Source organism: Cantharellus anzutake (assembly GCF_015039405.1).
Source record: "Cantharellus anzutake strain C23 chromosome Unknown EI90scaffold_24, whole genome shotgun sequence".
Lineage (NCBI taxonomy): Eukaryota > Fungi > Basidiomycota > Agaricomycetes > Cantharellales > Hydnaceae > Cantharellus > Cantharellus anzutake.
Genome location: NW_024066974.1, coordinates 410,210 through 428,005, shown reverse-complemented (window position 1 = coordinate 428,005; position 17,796 = coordinate 410,210).

Genomic DNA, 17,796 nt, shown 5'->3' with positions numbered 1-17,796 from the left:
CAAGGACATTCACATGCAGATCAGGAAAGCCAAACAGGCTCACTACCGCAAACTCACAGAGGAAGCCAATCATGGCAACCTGTGGGACTTCTGCAAGTGGACAAAAAGCCAAAGAACATACATTTCACCCCCCATCCTAAACAGAACAGACCAACTTGCAGTCAGCCATAAAGAAAAATGTAACATACTCCATGAAAACCTCTTCCCCCAACCACCATCACTACCACACTCCCCAAGTATCAACCTGACCCTGCACAATGACGACATGGAATATGTAAGTGTGACGAAGGGTGAAGTCCGCAACTCCATATTCACTGCTGCCCAACTAAACGCCCCAGGTATCTCAGGCCTGATGGGCCATGCATGGAGATGGGCCTGGGACGTAATGGAAGATGAAATCTTCCACCTACTGAGACTCTGCGCTGACTTGGGTTACCACCCTAAAGCATGGAGAACATCCATCGTGGTAGCACTGCAGAAACCAGGCAGAGACTACTCACTCCCCCGATCCTACAGACTTATCCAACTGTTGGAAGTGTCAGGAAAAGCGCTAGAGAGGATCCAAGCACGGAGACTGGCCTTCTTAGCGGCAAAACACCAACTCTTCCCAAACACCCAGTACAGAGGACTACCAGGCAGATCAGCACAGGATGCCCTGCTCACCATCACGCATGACATAGAAACCGCATGGAACCACAACAAAGTGGTGTCAATGCTCACCTTCAACATCACCGGCTTTTTCGACTTCATCCCACACGCGCACCTGCTAGACACGATGAGGAAACTACATATCCCCACCCCCATCATGAGATGGACACACAGCTTCCTATTGGAGAGGAAAGCAGCAATCTGCCTCGATGGCAAACGCGATAAGCTCAAACCCATAACAACAGGTGTCCCCCAGGGTTCATGTGTATCCCCGATCCTCGCAGCCTATTTCACTTCCCTGATGTGCAAGGCTATAGCCAAGGAAACCACAAAGAAAATAGAAGGAGACCCAGAGCTAAGCCCGCAATACAACAAAGGCATAATAAAACTATCACCACTAACGCTTTATGTAGATGATGGCTCACTGGCAGTGTCAGCCCCATCTAGAGCGGAAGCGACAAAGGTGATCCAGTTGGCGTTTGTCGCAGCACACAACTGGTTAAAGCAGAGAGGACTAAAGACCGACCAGGTGAAGAACGAACTTATGCACTTCACCAAAACCAAGGCCCATCAGTCACTATCCCCTTGAACGAAGAAGGAGCAACCAGAACAATCCACCCATCCAACCTTATGAGATACTTAGGTATCTGGTTCGACCCACACCTCAAGTTCATGGAGCACATAAAAAAGACAGCTGCAAAAGCTTCAGGTGCGGCACACACACTGAGGATGTTAGGAAACTCCGAGAGAGGCATACACCAAACACATCTCCGCCAGATGTACATAGGTGCTGTACTCCCAATAGTCTTATATGGCCTACCCATCTTCTGGCGATCAAAGCATGGCTTAATTCTCAGAACTTTATCTACTCTACAGAATAAATGTTTGAGAATGCTAACAGGCGCTTTCCGTACGACCAGCATCACCACGATGGAAATAGAGGCCTCCATTCCCCCCATCGACATCTATCTAGATTACAGAATGGAAATGGAGGCAACTAGACTCACCCGCATCCCTGACAACCACCCACTGATCAATAGACTTTACCCACACCAAAGAAGACTCACCACTCCAACTTCCCCCCCACCTCTCCCAGTCTTCGACCTGCAGAAGGAATACAAGTCCGACCTGTGAAAGCGCTTCTCAACCTGCATCACCCGCATCACGCAACACATAATCCCGGGCACGGAAAGAATAAGGCCACTCCTTGAAAGCCCATGGGACACATCTGCACATGACATCACCGACCGAATCCAACTCTTCACCCCACCAGACGACCCTGGGAACTCATTCAAACAGGAATGGGCTGATGACCACATGAACTTTGTTGTGGAGTGTGAAGATGACCCAAACACACTGCTCGTCTACTCGGATGGATCCCGATACAAAGACGATGGCAGAATCAAAACTGGCTTTGGCACAGTAGGATACTCACACGGAAAAGTTGTCTTCGAGGAGAAAGGAGCAATGGGTGAACACGTTGAAGCCTACGACGCAGAGATGATGGGCCTGAAAACAGCCGCGGATGGAATCAGATGCACCCTAGATGACGGTAACGTCACCACAAAACCCACCTGCATCGTCATATATGCAGATAATACTAGCGCACTAAAACGCGTCTTTCAGGGTAAACCTCGCAAGGCCCAGGAACTAGCCAGGGACTTCAGGAATACCATATGCAAAGTCCTAACAGACTCTGAGGAGACGAAAATCGCATTGCACTGGTGCCCAGGCCATCTTGGAATTCCGGGGAACGAGAGAGCCGACCAGCTAGCAAAAGAAGGCGCACGACTTAGACCAGTCTGACCCAACTTTAAATCACTCTCATACATAGAGAGCCTGTGCAGGAGAGAGATGGCTGAAACATGGACTCACCGATGGACGAACACACCGAACCCCCTGAGATCGGGCTTCTACGCAGCGAACCAACTCGCACCGAAGCTTAGACCCACCAAACGGTTCAGAAAACTCGACAGAAAAACCTTCAGCCACGTAATCCAGTTCCGAACAGGACATGCTCACATCGGCGAGTATTACCACCGATTCGGAATCACAACGGAGAATAGAGCATGTCAATGCGGTAAATCAACACAAATGAGGGCCCACATTCTGACGGAGTGCCCCCAGACAAGTAGACACAGATACCTACTAGGATGCGGAAACCAGATGAAATTCCACATCCTCATGGGCAAGATGAAAGGCATAGAAAGGCTTGCCAATTTCATCAAAAAGTCCAAGACAGGCGACAAACCGACGACAACAAACACACCACGAGGACCGCCATCACCCGACCGACTCACAGGATAGATGAAGCAGAACAGAACTTGCAGGGGACAGACGGAACCTCTTCATTTTTTCCATTTCTTATTTTTATTTTTTATCACCACGACAATACCTATGGACACCACAGAACCCGAGGATCATTGACACCCGAATACACCAACCAGAATACCACCATGTATAGATACTAGAAAGGTTGCTTCGCAACCATGACCTTGCTTGCAGATCAGCAAATATTTGCAATGTTCCTCATCATGGGTTGCGACCAGACTCGTACCCAGTCTGGGTTGCGACAGAGTTCACCAAATTTACTCATGTCAGTTCAAGAAATTATTCTTGAGGTTAAGGATGCAATACTACCAAGCAAACATATGAGTTGAATCAAGAATCGGGTCCGTTCTTGGAAAACTATCAAAGATTGTTGGAATACAAGTCACATGATGAAACTGAACCGGAATATCCGGGAATATTCTACGGGTTACTAGGTGCCTGCGTAAGTGCTGGGCATAGAAGAGCCTGGAATATTGTTGAGAAGTATAAATATGGGCGCTGAAGCGCCGTGTGTATTTTAGTTATATTTCTTTCTATATCACATCTGGGTTGCAAGTGAACCGCTGAAGTGGGTTGCCATATTTGGAACGCCGCGTTTACAACAAAGATGTAGAACTACCAAGCGAACATATCAAGAATAGGACTCTTCTTGTGAACATGTAAGTGACCATCTTGAGTTGAATCAAGGATGGGTTTGTTCACACAACACCGGACTTTTTGTGAACTCATCATGGCTTTCACTCTGTTACCCACCACCCTGCCTTCTTATCAGGTTGGATGGTGGTAATTAAAGTCAGGCCAGTGGTTTAGGAGTGGTTCCAAGTTTTGGGTCTACCAACTAAGGATTGGGGGGATCTTGAAGTCGGTGGAGCAAAAGCAGCTTCCTATTACAGGGGAACATGCTCTCACTGACTATTGTGTTCGTGTGCAAGGACAAACAATCAGCCATGTCATAATTGACCTGGTGCCACCTCCGATTGGAGCATTGACACCATTCAGTGTGTATGTGGTGCTTTCACGTAGCTCAGGCATTAAGACTGTCGCGAGACTTCGATGAATCGTTGTCCATGCGGCCTGTGTGCAAAGCCTTGAATGCACTAAATGCCACCGGAGAACTTCAGTCAGTTAAAGGTATGATGATGGTGATGACAACCATGGCATGACACAATTCATTGAATAGTCACATGCTATTGGAAATCACATGAGAAGTAAAAGTAATATAAACACATTTTTCCCACGCAATTGTGGGTTTGGAAGTGACCTTGCAAGCAAGGTAATTCCCGGTGTTAGGACGGGATAGCCGCACTGCCACGTCATCACGAGGCCGCGGGGTATTAAGATAGATTTATCATCATCATCATGACGACTGTTCCTACGTAGCCTTATCCGCGTCATCCACTCCAACCAAAGCCCATTGACGCGATCCTCGGAGAATAGAGAACAGATTCTTCTTTATCACGCTCGAATCGTTGTATGAATGTCTGTCTCTGTTCTCCAATCCATATCCAATTGCCCAAGTCCTCCCGTCCCCAACCCACACACCCCCCACCCGCACCTACAAAGAACAGCTTTCCCCACGCCCGTCAAACCTTCTCAATATAACCCTCGCCTTCGTACCTAACAAGTTGCCTATAATCCACTTCTTGCGCGTTCATCCCAGCACGCACGTACACACGCACCCACAACGAACACGTCCCCAGGCCCGTCGATCCTCCTCAACACACTCACTTTAACCCTCACTTTCCCTCCCGAAATGGGTCACGTTCGGAACGACCCTAGTGTCCCGCCTATAAAAAGGTGGGAAGGTAGAGGCTCGAGATTGTGAACACTGGAGAGAGACCAAAGCGTCGAGCGCTGACGTTCATCGCTAATTTCTTGAGGGTGAGTTTTCCATCAACTTTGAGTTCGTAGTTTGTGTTTTGGCGTTCCGATGTCCCATCATGAGTCATGGGTCGACTATTCACATTTTATCATCGCCTCCGTATAGTCCACGTTAACTGGTCCTTTCATTTCCCAATTCGGCGACTGACGCTGGTCCCTTTGACATGACAATTGCCACATTTCTCCGACGATCGATCGCCAGATGTGAAACTACGATCGGGTTGGGAGGGAGTAAAGAGATTAGGTCATTGGAGAGTCTTGGACCTTCTGATCGTTAGGTGACCGGAAGTCACATGAAGGTAGGATCCGGGGACCGGAGCATGCGGCGCACGGATCATGCGGCATGGGAAGCGCGCATGGGAAGTGGAGCGGGTCCGGACGTGGGTCCGGGTCCGGGCTAAGTCAGGGTATGTGCCCTGACACATAGAACTAACTTTGAGGAATGACATAGCATCAGACCTTGACTACATGGTCCTAGATGTAAAAAGGAACAGTTCTATGCAACAACCAGTTAGACTCATAAATATTTACAACCAAAAAACGCTTGCAGCAAATCAGAGAAAAGAATACATGGCAGAAAGACTGGCAGAGACCACGTTGGACACTGTCAGGATCCGGACCCCAGCTGGGAGTGGCTGGAGGGCGAGGCCGGGTGTGGATGCTGGGGTACTCTCCCCAGGTGCTCGAAGTCGCTGAGGGGACTGGCCTCAGCCTTCACAGGGAATGAGCTGAGAAGAAGGGTAAGCTTCTCAGCCCCCTGTGAGGCCGACACAAAAGGACCCTAGGAACTATACAGTTCCCGCTTGCTGCCGACTTTCCATAACGGGTGTGACCCGTGGGAAAGTTCTGGGCGAGCTGCTCACCCAGAATGTTCCCACGGTTGTGGCTGTACATTTCTGGGCGAGTCGCTCGCCCAGAACGTTCCCACGGGTTCGCGTGCGCGCGTCATTATGTGAGACAGTGGGGGGAAGGATAAGGGGAATGGGGAAATGTGAGGAGGGGGTGGTTAGGGAAAGGGTGAGGGTGTCTGAGGGTGAGTGGGGTCAAGGGCTGTGCCCTGACAGACACGGACATTCCAACCATCCTCACGGGTGACTGGAATATCCACCATCCAGACTGGGATGACCGGATCGAAACACCATGCCAAAGAACTGTCAGGGCACACCCGCCTGACCCGGTTCCACCCGGGCCCACCTGGGCCCACCTCACCCGCTCACCCGCTTCCCGCTACCCATCCTTCCTCCCTCTTCCCCTTTCCTCCCTCTTCCCTCTTTTCTCTTCCTCCTTTATTTCACTCTCCCTTTCTGTTTATTCTTTCTATTTACACGGACCACCTTCCCTTGTATCATTGTACTGTTGACCCGTCCGGCTCGGACACCCCGGGCGACCTCCCGCTACGCCCAGCATGCGCGGACGCCCTCAGGATCCCCCGCGGGGATACCCGGATGGCTGCGGCCCTCTCCACAGATGACGTGGCACCCGTCACGTGACCCAAGCCGCATGTACATAAATGTACCTGAAGTGGGAACTGAAGAAGTAACCTTCTTCTCACGTTTTCCACTTCAGGTAAGTAGTGTAGTTCCTCCTTTTAATAACAATTCACGTTTTCCACTTCAGTCTAAGTGGCCAGTGTCAGGGCACACCCGCCTGACCCGGCCCCACCTAACCCGGTGCCCCACCATCCACTCCTCTTGACCTCCCCCCTCTTCCCCTTTTCTCCCTTCCCTTCCTTCCTCTCCTTCTTTTCTATTCTCTCTCCTCTTTATTCCTTTCTTATCACACGGACGACTTCCTTTGTATCAATGTACCATTGACCCGGCTGCAGCGTAACGCGCCCGAACCCGGACACACCGGACGACCCCCCGCACACCGGACGCTCCTAGGACCTCTTACGGAGGTACCCAGACGGAGGTGGCTGTGTGCTCGGATGACGTGGCGCTTCCCACGTGCCCTTCAACCACATGTATATAAACACAGCCTAAGTGGGAACTGAGAAGCAACCTTCTTCTCACATTTCCCACTTTAGGCAAGTAGCTTACACTTCCCTTGATAATGACAATAACACATTTCCCACTTTAGTCTTAGTGGCCAGGGACCCTTGTCTGCTTCGGGCCCGCTGCTATGCGCGCTTGCGTCATACCTACCGGACCCTCAGCCTCGGGCGATACACCCGGGCGCTCTCGACCCCGGGTCGGTCCCTGACAGCCAGGGACTATAGTCCCAGATCGGGCCCGTCAGTACATGCGCCCGCTTCGCCCCCGAGAGGGTCCCTCTGCCGGGCGCTACAGCCGGGCCCCCTCCACCCCGGACGCGTCCCTGACAAGAACCTTGGAAACTATTGAATGGCTCGAAGGGGGTGCATTCACCCTATGCAATGAACCATTTGTACCAACATGGGAAGACAACAATGGCCACACATCAGTGATTGACCTTACCTTTTCCAATGCTGCAGCCAACGGAGCTGGGGCCATCTCTGGTCACTATATTGACACGGAAATTGGTTGTCTATCGGACCACCACGCCATGATCTTCCAACTGGGCCCACCCAGAGAACAGGTCATAAACCCATGTGAAACCAAACTAAACTGGAAACATGCCAGTAAAGAAGAGTTCACAAAGGCACTCACAGAAGAGTTAGCCCACACTGCCCAAAAGATCATAAGCCTGAAGGGCAAATTACTCAATGCAGACCAATGCACAGCATCACCCGAATCACTAGAGGAAGCCACTGCCCTGATCCACAAAATGGTGGAAAAAGCAGCTGAAAGATCTGTACCTCACAGACGCCCAAGCAAGGCATCTAAACCATGGTGGAATGAGGACCTATCTAAGTCATACTGCAAACTGAGACAGATGAGAGAATCCCTAAAAGGATGGGTGAAAGACTTCAACTGCCCATCACTATACCTTGCAGAAAAAGTAAAACACCTACACAAGGACATTCGCACATGGATCAGGAAAGCCAAACAGGCTCACTACTGCAAACTGTTAGAACTGTGCGGATTCGGACGACTCCGGAATGGAATCGGAGACTTAGCATGGAAGGACCTCGGCCTCAGCGACTCAGGCGGAGCGCTGTGCCATTGCTGGTTGTCCTAGGGGTCCCTAATTTCGGATCTAGCAGAGGGAAAGTCTCTTGGGGGAATTCATGTCGATTTCGGACTGAGGTTACAAGTTACTAGGTACATTGTATATAAGGAGGGGTCCGGAATCAAAAGGGACAAGGGTAGGACGAAAGGAGACAAAGGGAGATGGAAAGAGGAACAACACCGAGGGTCAAATGTTTGACTCAATGGTGTTTCCCAGGGGAGGAATGAAGGGCCAAGGCCCAAGGAGGAAGGAAGGAGGATGGGAGTCGGGAATGGCTAGCTGACTGAATAGAAGGAAGCAGCAGCCCAAATAGGAATGAGGGAGAATAGCGGAATTGAAATGGACAATGCAATAGTTGCAAGGTCCGGAGTAAGTCCGGAAAGTCCGAACTCGGAGGTTAAACTCCGGAATATTGGCAAACATAATTAAATGGAATGAGCTAACCAATACAATGGGTATAAGCGGAGGTGGGGTCAAAGTCTGAGGTCGGAGCTAAGACCGGAGGTTCCGGAGACAGAGACGCAAACGGGATTCCGGAGCGGAGATCTGGAGTCGGGAGCATAGGTGTTGCATACTCGTCTGGAAGGTGTCGAGGTTGGGGTCGGACCCAGAATGTTCCGGAGTCGGACCGAAGGTGGTGTTGGAGCCGGAGGTGGGATAACCTCTTGGGAGTCGGCAAGGAGAAGGTGATGGAAGGGAAGTAGGGCTCCGGAGTTCGTTTCGGGGTTCCAGGAGCCCGGAGTGGAGGTTGGGATTGTATGGATATGACACAAACTCACAGAGGAAGTGTCACGGCCCCGCAAAGTCCCCGCCCCTCTACCACTTTCTGCACCCCCATTCTTACGCCGTTACTCGCGCCCGTTAATCTCGCCATTGCCCATCACTTAGCGGCGCCGATAGTGGTTCCCGTTCTACGGCCCCGTAGCAGCGCCTCCTTCGTTTTCCCGCCACCACTTGGGTTCCTCAACCATTCGGCCGGTATCGTTTTATTCTATTCACCCACTTAACTAACTAGCGGTTGTTATGGTCGCCGTTGATCCGCTCCTTATGGACATTCCTTATTGACAATTGATTATTCCTTTATTGATATTTGATTTATATGTATATTGACATTCTGATCCGCGCGCCTAGATTGTCGGCTTATCCTTTCTGCCTCCCAACTTTGCTGTTCTCTGTTCCATTCATCTCTTCTGTTCCATTACCCTGGTCCTCATCGCTCTTTAGTTCTGTCGTACTTATCATCTCGTTCCCGTCCCGCACCGGACCGACCGGTCCCTTCTCTGTTCTCCTTTCCTATTTATACTTGTAGTTTACTGTCGATGTACCTCAGTTCGAATATCGACTAGAATTCCCCCCAAGTACTTTCATCTTAAGTTCGCCCCTCAACTTCATCCCGCTTAAAGTCAACGTCGCCGCAAGGTCTTTCCCGCTAATGTGAAATACGGGACAGCCTAGAACGCGTGGCGCAACGCTCTGGCAAAGTCGTTGAAGCCGAAGTCCCAACCCCCTCGACGCCTTGCAACGGAGTAGCTCATTAGCTAAGTGTCCACTTACGCCGCCGTACTCCGCCCCGCTTCCTGCGATCCCCTCGAACACAGTTTCTGACAGGAAGCCAATCATGGCAACCTGTGGGACTTCCGCAAGTGGACAAAAAGCCAAAGAACATACATTTTGTTGGAGGAAGGGATCAAGTGATCTCCCAAACCATCAGGGAAGGGGTACCCCCCTGGCATAATGGGCGAGTAGTGTATGGATGCACGCTAGAAGTCCTGGGTTCGATACCAGGCTTGTCCATTTTATGTCATTTGTCCAGTCATGCTGGTTTACATCATAAGAATTTGGAGCTCCGGATAAGTCCAGTAGTCGCACCGGATACAAATTTCCTCACATTTCACCCCCCCATCCTAAACAGAACAGACCAACTTGCAGTCAGCCATAAAGAAAAATGTAACATACTCTGTGAAAACCTCTTCCCCCAACCACCATCACTATGACACTCCCCAAGTATCAACCTGACCCTGTGCAATGATGACATGGAATATGTAAGCATGATGAAGGGTGAAGTCCACGACTCCATATTCACTGCTGCCCAACTAAACGCCCCAGGTATCTCAGGCCTGATGGGCCGTGCATGGAGATGGGCCTGGGACGTAATGGAAGATGAAATCTTCCACCTACTGAGACTCTGCACCGACTCGGGTTACCACCCTAAAGCATGGAGAACATCCATCACGGTAGCACTGCAGAAACCAGGCAGAGACTACTCACTCCCCTGATCCTACAGACTAATCCAACTGTTGGAAGTGTCAGGAAAAGCGCTAGAGAGGATCCAAGCACGGAGACTGGCCTTCTTAGCGGCAAAACACCAACTCTTCCCAAACACCCAGTACAGAGGACTACCAGGCAGATCAGCACAGGACGCCCTGCTCACCATCACACATGACATAGAAGCCGCATGGAACCACAACAAAGTGGTGTCAATGCTCACCTTCGACATCACCGGCTTTTTCAACTTCATCCCACATGCACACCTGCTAGACACGATGAGGAAACTACATATCCCTACCCCCATCGTGAGATGGACACACAGCTTCCTATCGGAGAGGAAAGCAGCAATCTGCCTCGATGGCAAACGCGATAAGCTCAAACCCATAACAACAGGCATCCCCCAGGGTTCATGTGTATCCCCGATCCTTGCGGCCTATTTCACTTCCCTGATGTGCAAGGCTATAGCCAAGGAAACCACAAAGAAAATAGAAGGAGACCCAGAGCTAAGCCTGCAATACAACAAAGGCATAATAAAACTATCACCACTAATGCTTTATGTAGATGACGGCTCACTGGCGGTGTCAGCCCCATCTAGAGTGGAAGCGACAAAGGTGATCCAGCTGGCATTTGTCGCAGCACACAACTGGTTAAAGCAGAGAGGACTAAAGACTGACCAGGTGAAGAACAAACTTATGCACTTCACCAAAACCAAGACCGGCAGAAATGCAGGTCCGTGTCATATCCATGCATACCCGATCCCGACCTGACTCCCGGACCTCCTTCACCACCTCTGGAGTCCTACCCTACCGCTGTCCATTCCGATATTCACCCTCGGTCCTGGCACCACACCTCCTCTCACCTCCCATGCCACCTCCACTCCTCTGTCCCTCTCCTGTCCTATCTCTGTCCACTCTGATACCCACCTCGGACCGAACACCACCCCTCTCGCCACCCTCCTACTACTCCTCCACTTCCTCCCCACAACACCTCCACCCTTCTGTCACCCTCCTACTCTTCTCCCGTCCGCTCTGATACTCACCTTCGGACCTGACACCTTTCCTCTCCTCCACACCTTTCCTCCTTCCTCCTTCCTCTCTCTTCCCTCTGGCCCTCTTCCGTCGATCCCTCGCCAAGTTATGACCTTCCGCCGCTGTCCCGTACTTCGTACTCGGACACCACCCGTACTTTTGCTCCAAGCCTCCGTCATAGCTCCTACCTCGGACTTTGACTCCACCTCAGCCTTAGTCCATTGCATTGGTGACCTCATACTATGTAAACACCATTGCCAATATTCCTTGGACTTTCAACCCTGCCTCCGTAACCTCCATAAGCTCCGCAACCTCCAAGCTCCACGGATCACCTTCGGCACTTTCGCTGCTTGTAATGTATCTCTCGCATTTTCCCCTCATCCCTATTTGGACTGCTGCTTCTCCCATTCTAGCCAGTTAGTCATCATCCCCACTTCCCCTTGTCCTCCTGCCCCTCTGGGCTTCGCCCTCCTTACCTCCTTTCGGACGTATCACGGGTCCTACCTTATGACCTTCGGTACCGCTCCGCTTCTGTCATCCCTTTGTTCCTGTTCGGATGCCTTCGTTCCGATTTGGATCCCCTTTGTTCCCTTGTGCTTTCACCCTCTCCATTATATATATCGGCACTTGTACATACTCGTTTCAGTCCTTAGTCTAAAATCGACCTGAAATGCCCCCTAGAGACTTCCTGCTCACCTCCTATGAAATTAAGGACCAAATGGACAAACAGCAATGGCACAGCGCTCCGCTTGAGTCGCTGAGGCCAAGGTCCCTCCTTGCTAAGTCTCTGGTTCCCCTCCGGAATTGTCCACCCTCGCCCAGTTCTAACAGTCCAGGCCCATCAGTCACTATCCCCTTGAACGAAGAAGGCACAACCAGAACAATCCACCCATCCAACCTTATGAGATACTTAGGTATCTGGTTTGACCCACACCTCAAGTTCACGGAGCACATAAAAAAGACAGCTGCGAAAGCTTCAGGCGTGGCACATGCACTAAGGATGTTAGGAAACTCCGAGAGAGGCATACTGTCATATCCTGGAATCCCAACCCCACACTCTCCCACCACACCATACCTTCCTAACAACTTCACCATCCCCTACACCATAACTCCCACTCCCCAAGTCACCTTCCTTCCTAACTGTCTCAGCTCCGGCCTCATTGTGGCACACCAAACCTTGGCCACTCCCATCCCGGAAGCTCGGTCCCGAGTCGGAACATTCGGAGACTCCGGATTTGCTCTGATCTCCCGACAGATCTCCGACATCCCGTGACATACCCCTAAACCATTCCCCCCACCCATTTCATTTATTGGAGTCACCCAACATCCTTCGGATACGTAACTCCACCTTCGGAGCTACCCACATCCTTCAGTGACCCCACTCACATCATCACTTATTAGTCACCTTCCATTTATAGCATGACTGTCTTCTTCTTTCCATTCAGTCGGCTAACCCCCTCTTACCCATTTCTCGTTCCCATTCATCCTCTGGCCTCTTACTCCACCCTCCTTGACCCGACACCTCGGTTCCCTGTTAAGGATATCGTTTGGGACCTTTCAGTACCTCTCAGTATCATTCAGCACCTTTTGGTGTTTTCTATTATCATTCAGACTTTGACTAAAGTCCTTTCCATTCCTCCATATAAATACCTGTAGATTAGAACCTGTAGTTTTCCCTAGTTCTAATCTCGACTAAAATGTTACCCCAAGTCCCTCTGAGTGAATCCCGACCCCTTTCTACAAGATACCTCAGACACATGAAATACAAGGACTAACTGAGATGTAACGGAGGCACAGCGCTCCCTCCAAGTCGCTGAGGCCACGTCCTTCTTGGAGCCTCTTGTACCACCCAGCAGAACCGGGCTTCCTGGAGAAGCTTCGGTTCACTATCGGAGCTCTTGGATCCCCTCTAGTTGAGCCCCGCCTGCATTCAGACTCACGCATGTTTCCCCTATGATCCGGGTTTTTGACACATACACCAAACACATCTCCACCAGATGTACATAGAACTTTATCTACCCTACAGAATAAATGTCCGAGAATGCTAACAGGCGCTTTCCACATGTCCAGCATCACCGCGATGGAAATAGAGGCCTCCATTCCCCCCCATCAACATTTATCTAGATTACAGAATGGAAATGGAGGCAACTAGACTCGCCTGCATCCCTGATGACCACCTGCTGATCAATAGACTCTACCCACACCAAAGAAGACTCGCCACTCCAACTTCCCCCCCACTTCTCCCAGTCTTTGACCCACAGAAGAAATACAAGTCCGACCCGCGAAAGCACTTCTCAACCTGCATCACCCGCATCACACAACACATAATCCCAGGCATGGAAAGAATAAGGCCACTCCTTGAAAGCCCATGGGACACATCTGCACATGACATCACTGACCAAATCCAACTCTTCACCCCACCAGATGACCCTGGAAACTCATTCAAACAGGAATGGGCTGACGACCACATGAACTTCATCATGGAGTGTGAAGATGACCCAAACACACTCCTCATCTACTCGGATGGATCCTGATACAAAGATGATGGCAGAATCAAAACTGGCTTTGGTGCAGTAGGATACTCACACAGCAAAGTTGTCTTCAAGGAGAAAGGAGCAATGGGTGAACACGTTGAAGCCTACAACACAGAGATGATGGGCCTGAAAACAGCCGCAGATGGAATCAGATGCACCCTAGATGACAGTAACGTCACCACAAAACCCACCTGCATTGTCATATACACAGATAATACTAGCGCACTAAAACACTGTAGGCAGGATAATCGTCCACACACAGCACCGGCTCGGATACCCATTTCCATGATTAGAAAACCCTTTTTATTCATGCGATGACTCGGTACGAAATTGGTATCTAAAAATAGTGCTAATTCGTACGATTCTGACGATACCAAGAACGTCCCAATTGGTGGAGATTTGACGGAGTTCCGTGTTGGAGAAGTTAGGCACAGCAGGTCACGGGCATGTGCGGGCGTGGGAATCTCAAGCGGCAACCCAGAATTCCAGCCTCACTCATTCCCACGGCGTCTAATAAATTGGTAAAAATGTTTATCGGCTGTGTGAGAGTTATCTCCGGCTACATTTCCAATTTCAGCTCATAATCCCGTAAATCCGTTGAGATATCGCTTATTTCTTTTATTTTTATATTTCACCATCATTTCAGTTATTGATCAATATTCTTTTATTGATACTGTTACCTTTGTTTTATTATTTCGCCTAATAAGGTATGCAGGTGCCATATGGTACCAATATTCACCATCAATTATTTCTAAAAATAATTATTTCTTATAATCCTGTACATACCGGATTTTTGAAAAGAAGTTCTCCCCTCCCCCAATTTCTCTAAGGTGCTAGGATGCACTAGAGTGGGTGTGAGTGTGTGGAATCCAACAGTAGGAATAAGGGCAACTGTCTAGCCCACAACAAGTGGGTAGTAGATTAGTTGAGCCCGGACCTTGCGGAATCCCGGAGAACCCACACGGAGTTTCAGGATCGAGAGCGTAGCGAAGTCTAGTCAAGAAGTAGGAGTTTTGGAGAGTTTGGCCCCATGAGCTTAGTCGGCATAGAGAGCCATGAGCCCTCTTGCAATGCATCTTTCAGGGTAAACCTCGCAAGGCCCAGGAACTAGCCAGGGACTTCAGGAATACCATATGCAAAGTCCTAACAGACTCTGAGGAGACGAAAATCGCATTGCACTGGTGCCCAGGCCATCTTGGAATTCCAGGGAATGAGAGAGCTGACCAGCTAGCAAAAGAAGGCACATGACTTAGACCAGCCCAACCCAACTTTAAATCACTCTCGTACATAGAGAGCCTGTGCAGGAGAGAGATGGCCAAAACATGGACTCACCGATGGACAAACACACCGAACCCCCCGAGATCAGGCTTCTATGCAGCGAACCAACTTGCACTGAAGCTTAGACCCACCAAACGGTTCAGAAAACTTGACAGAAAAACCTTCAGCCACGTAATCCAGTTCCGAACAGGACATGCTCACATCGGCAAGTACTACCACTGATTCAGAATCACAACGGAGAATAGAGCATGTCAATGCAGTAAATCAACACAAACGAGGGCCCACATTCTGATGGAGTGCCCCTGGACAGACACAGGACGCGGAAACCAGACGAAATTCCACATCCTCATGGGCAAGATGAAAGGCATAGAAAGGCTGGCCAATTTCATCAAAAAGTCCAAGACAGGCAACAAACCGACAACAACAAACACACTGCAAGGACTGCCATCACCCGACCAACTCACAGGATAGATGAAGCAGAACAGGACTTGCAGGGACAGATGGAACCTCTTCATTTTTTCCATTTCTTATTTTTATTTTTTATCACCATGACAATACCTATGGACACCACAGAACCTGAGGATCATTGACACCTGAATACACCACCCAGAATACCACCATGTATAGATATTCCCCCCATGTACGCTCCGGTGTTAGGACAGGATAGCCGCACTGCCATGTCATCACAAGGCCGTGGGGTATTAAGATAGATTTATCATCATCATCATCATCATCATCTGCATGTACATGAGGGGCTCGTCAATACAAGGTAGGGTTGTCTGGTTGGTGTGGTCAGGGAGACAGGGTCCTCTGGGTTGTGATGTCTGGGTTTAAGTCTTATCTGGGTATGCGTGGGGGTGTAGTGATGTCTATGTCACTCCTCTCTCCCTATGGGGGGTTACTGGTTGGGTACTCCTGTTTCCTGTTCCCCCGTTTGGAGTCGTTCTCTGTCCCTTCTTTTTGTTGATGGCCTGCGACTTCTTGATGAAGTCTGCTAGTCTAAGAATGCCTTTGGGCTTCCCCATAAGTGTCATATCCCGGAATCCCGACCCCACGCACTCCCACCACATCACACCTTCCTAACAACTTCACCATCCCCTACACCTTGCCTCCCCACTCTCCAAGTCACCTCCCCTCCTGACTGTCTCAGCTCCGGTCTGGTTGCGGCACACCGAACCTTGGCCACTCCCATCCCGGAACCTCGGTCCCGAGTCGGAACATTCGGAGATCCCGGATTTGCTCCGATATCCTGACGGACCTCTGACATCCTGTGACATGCCCTTAAACCCTTCCTCCACCCATTTCATTTATTTGAGTCACCCAACATCCTTCGGATACGCAACTCCGCTTTCGGAGCTACCCGCATCCTTCGGTGATCTCCCTCACGTTATCACTTATTAGTCATCTCCCATTCTTAGCACGACTACCATTCAGTCGGCTAACCCCCTTTATCCATTTGTCTTCCCCATTCATTTTCCGGCCTCCAACTCCGCCCTCCTTGGCCCGACACCTCAGTTCCCCGTTTTAGATATCGTTCGGAACCTTTCGGTACCTCTCGGTATCATTCGGTACCTTTCGGTGTTTTCCCCATTTTGTCATTTCGGGCTTTGACTAAAGTCCTCCCCATCCTCCTTTAATAAATACACGTAGATTAGAACCTGTAGTTCCTCAGTTCTAATCTCGACTAAAAATGCCACCCAAAGTCCCTCTGAGTGAATCCTGTCCCTGTTCTACAAGACACCTCAGACATAAGAAATACAAGGACTAACTGAGACATAATGGAGGCACAGCGCTCCCTCCGAGTCGCTGAGGCCGCGTCCTCCTTAGAGCCTCTTGTACCATCCAGCAGAACCGGGCTCCCTGAGAAGCTTCGGTTCACTACCGGAGCCCTCGGACCCCCCTCTAGTTGAGCCCCGCCTGCATTTGGACTCACGCATTAACCCCCTCTTCCATAACCGACGGGTTTTTGACAATAAGGGTCGAAAACCTGTTCTGATGGCCCCGGCCCAGTACATGTCTATGTTTCTTAAACTGTGGGCATACCTGAAGGATGTGCCCTCTCATCTGGTTAGCTGCTCCACATGTGCACTCTCTACTCTCTGTGTGAATACCGAACCGGTGGTAGTATCTGCCCAGGTGTGCATGGCCAGTGCGGAACTGGACCAGCCTGCTGAAGGTTTTTCGGTCCAGTGATTTGAACCTGGTGGTGGGTTTGATCAATGGGGGGATCTGGTTTGCTGTGTGGAATCCTGATCGGATCGGGGTGGGCATGCTTGCCCAGCGTTCCTTCCAATCTTCTTCCATATCCTGTTTATGCAAGCTTTCTACAAAGGATAATGAGTGGTAGCGGGGTCTGTCCAGGCTGAGGCGAGCTCCCTCTTTGGCCAGCTTGTCTGTGCATTTGTTGCCCTTGATACCACTGTGGCCAGGGCACCAGCTTATCACGACCTTGAGGTCATCCATGTCATCCAAGAGCCTGCACACTGTCTTCCTAAAGGTCCGGGTGTGCTCTTGGGCTTTTCCGGGTTTCCCTTGGAAGATGCGGCCGATTGTGCTTGTGTTGTCTGAGTAAATTACTATGTTTGATGGCTTGTGGGTGTTCAGGTCGTTTTTGATGAAGCAACGTGTCTCTTCCGCTGCTGTCCTCAGCCCCATCATTTCTGTGTCGAAGGCTTCTATGTAGCTGCCCATAGAACCATTCCTCTCGAATACTGTTTCTCCTGCTGAGTAGCCCACTA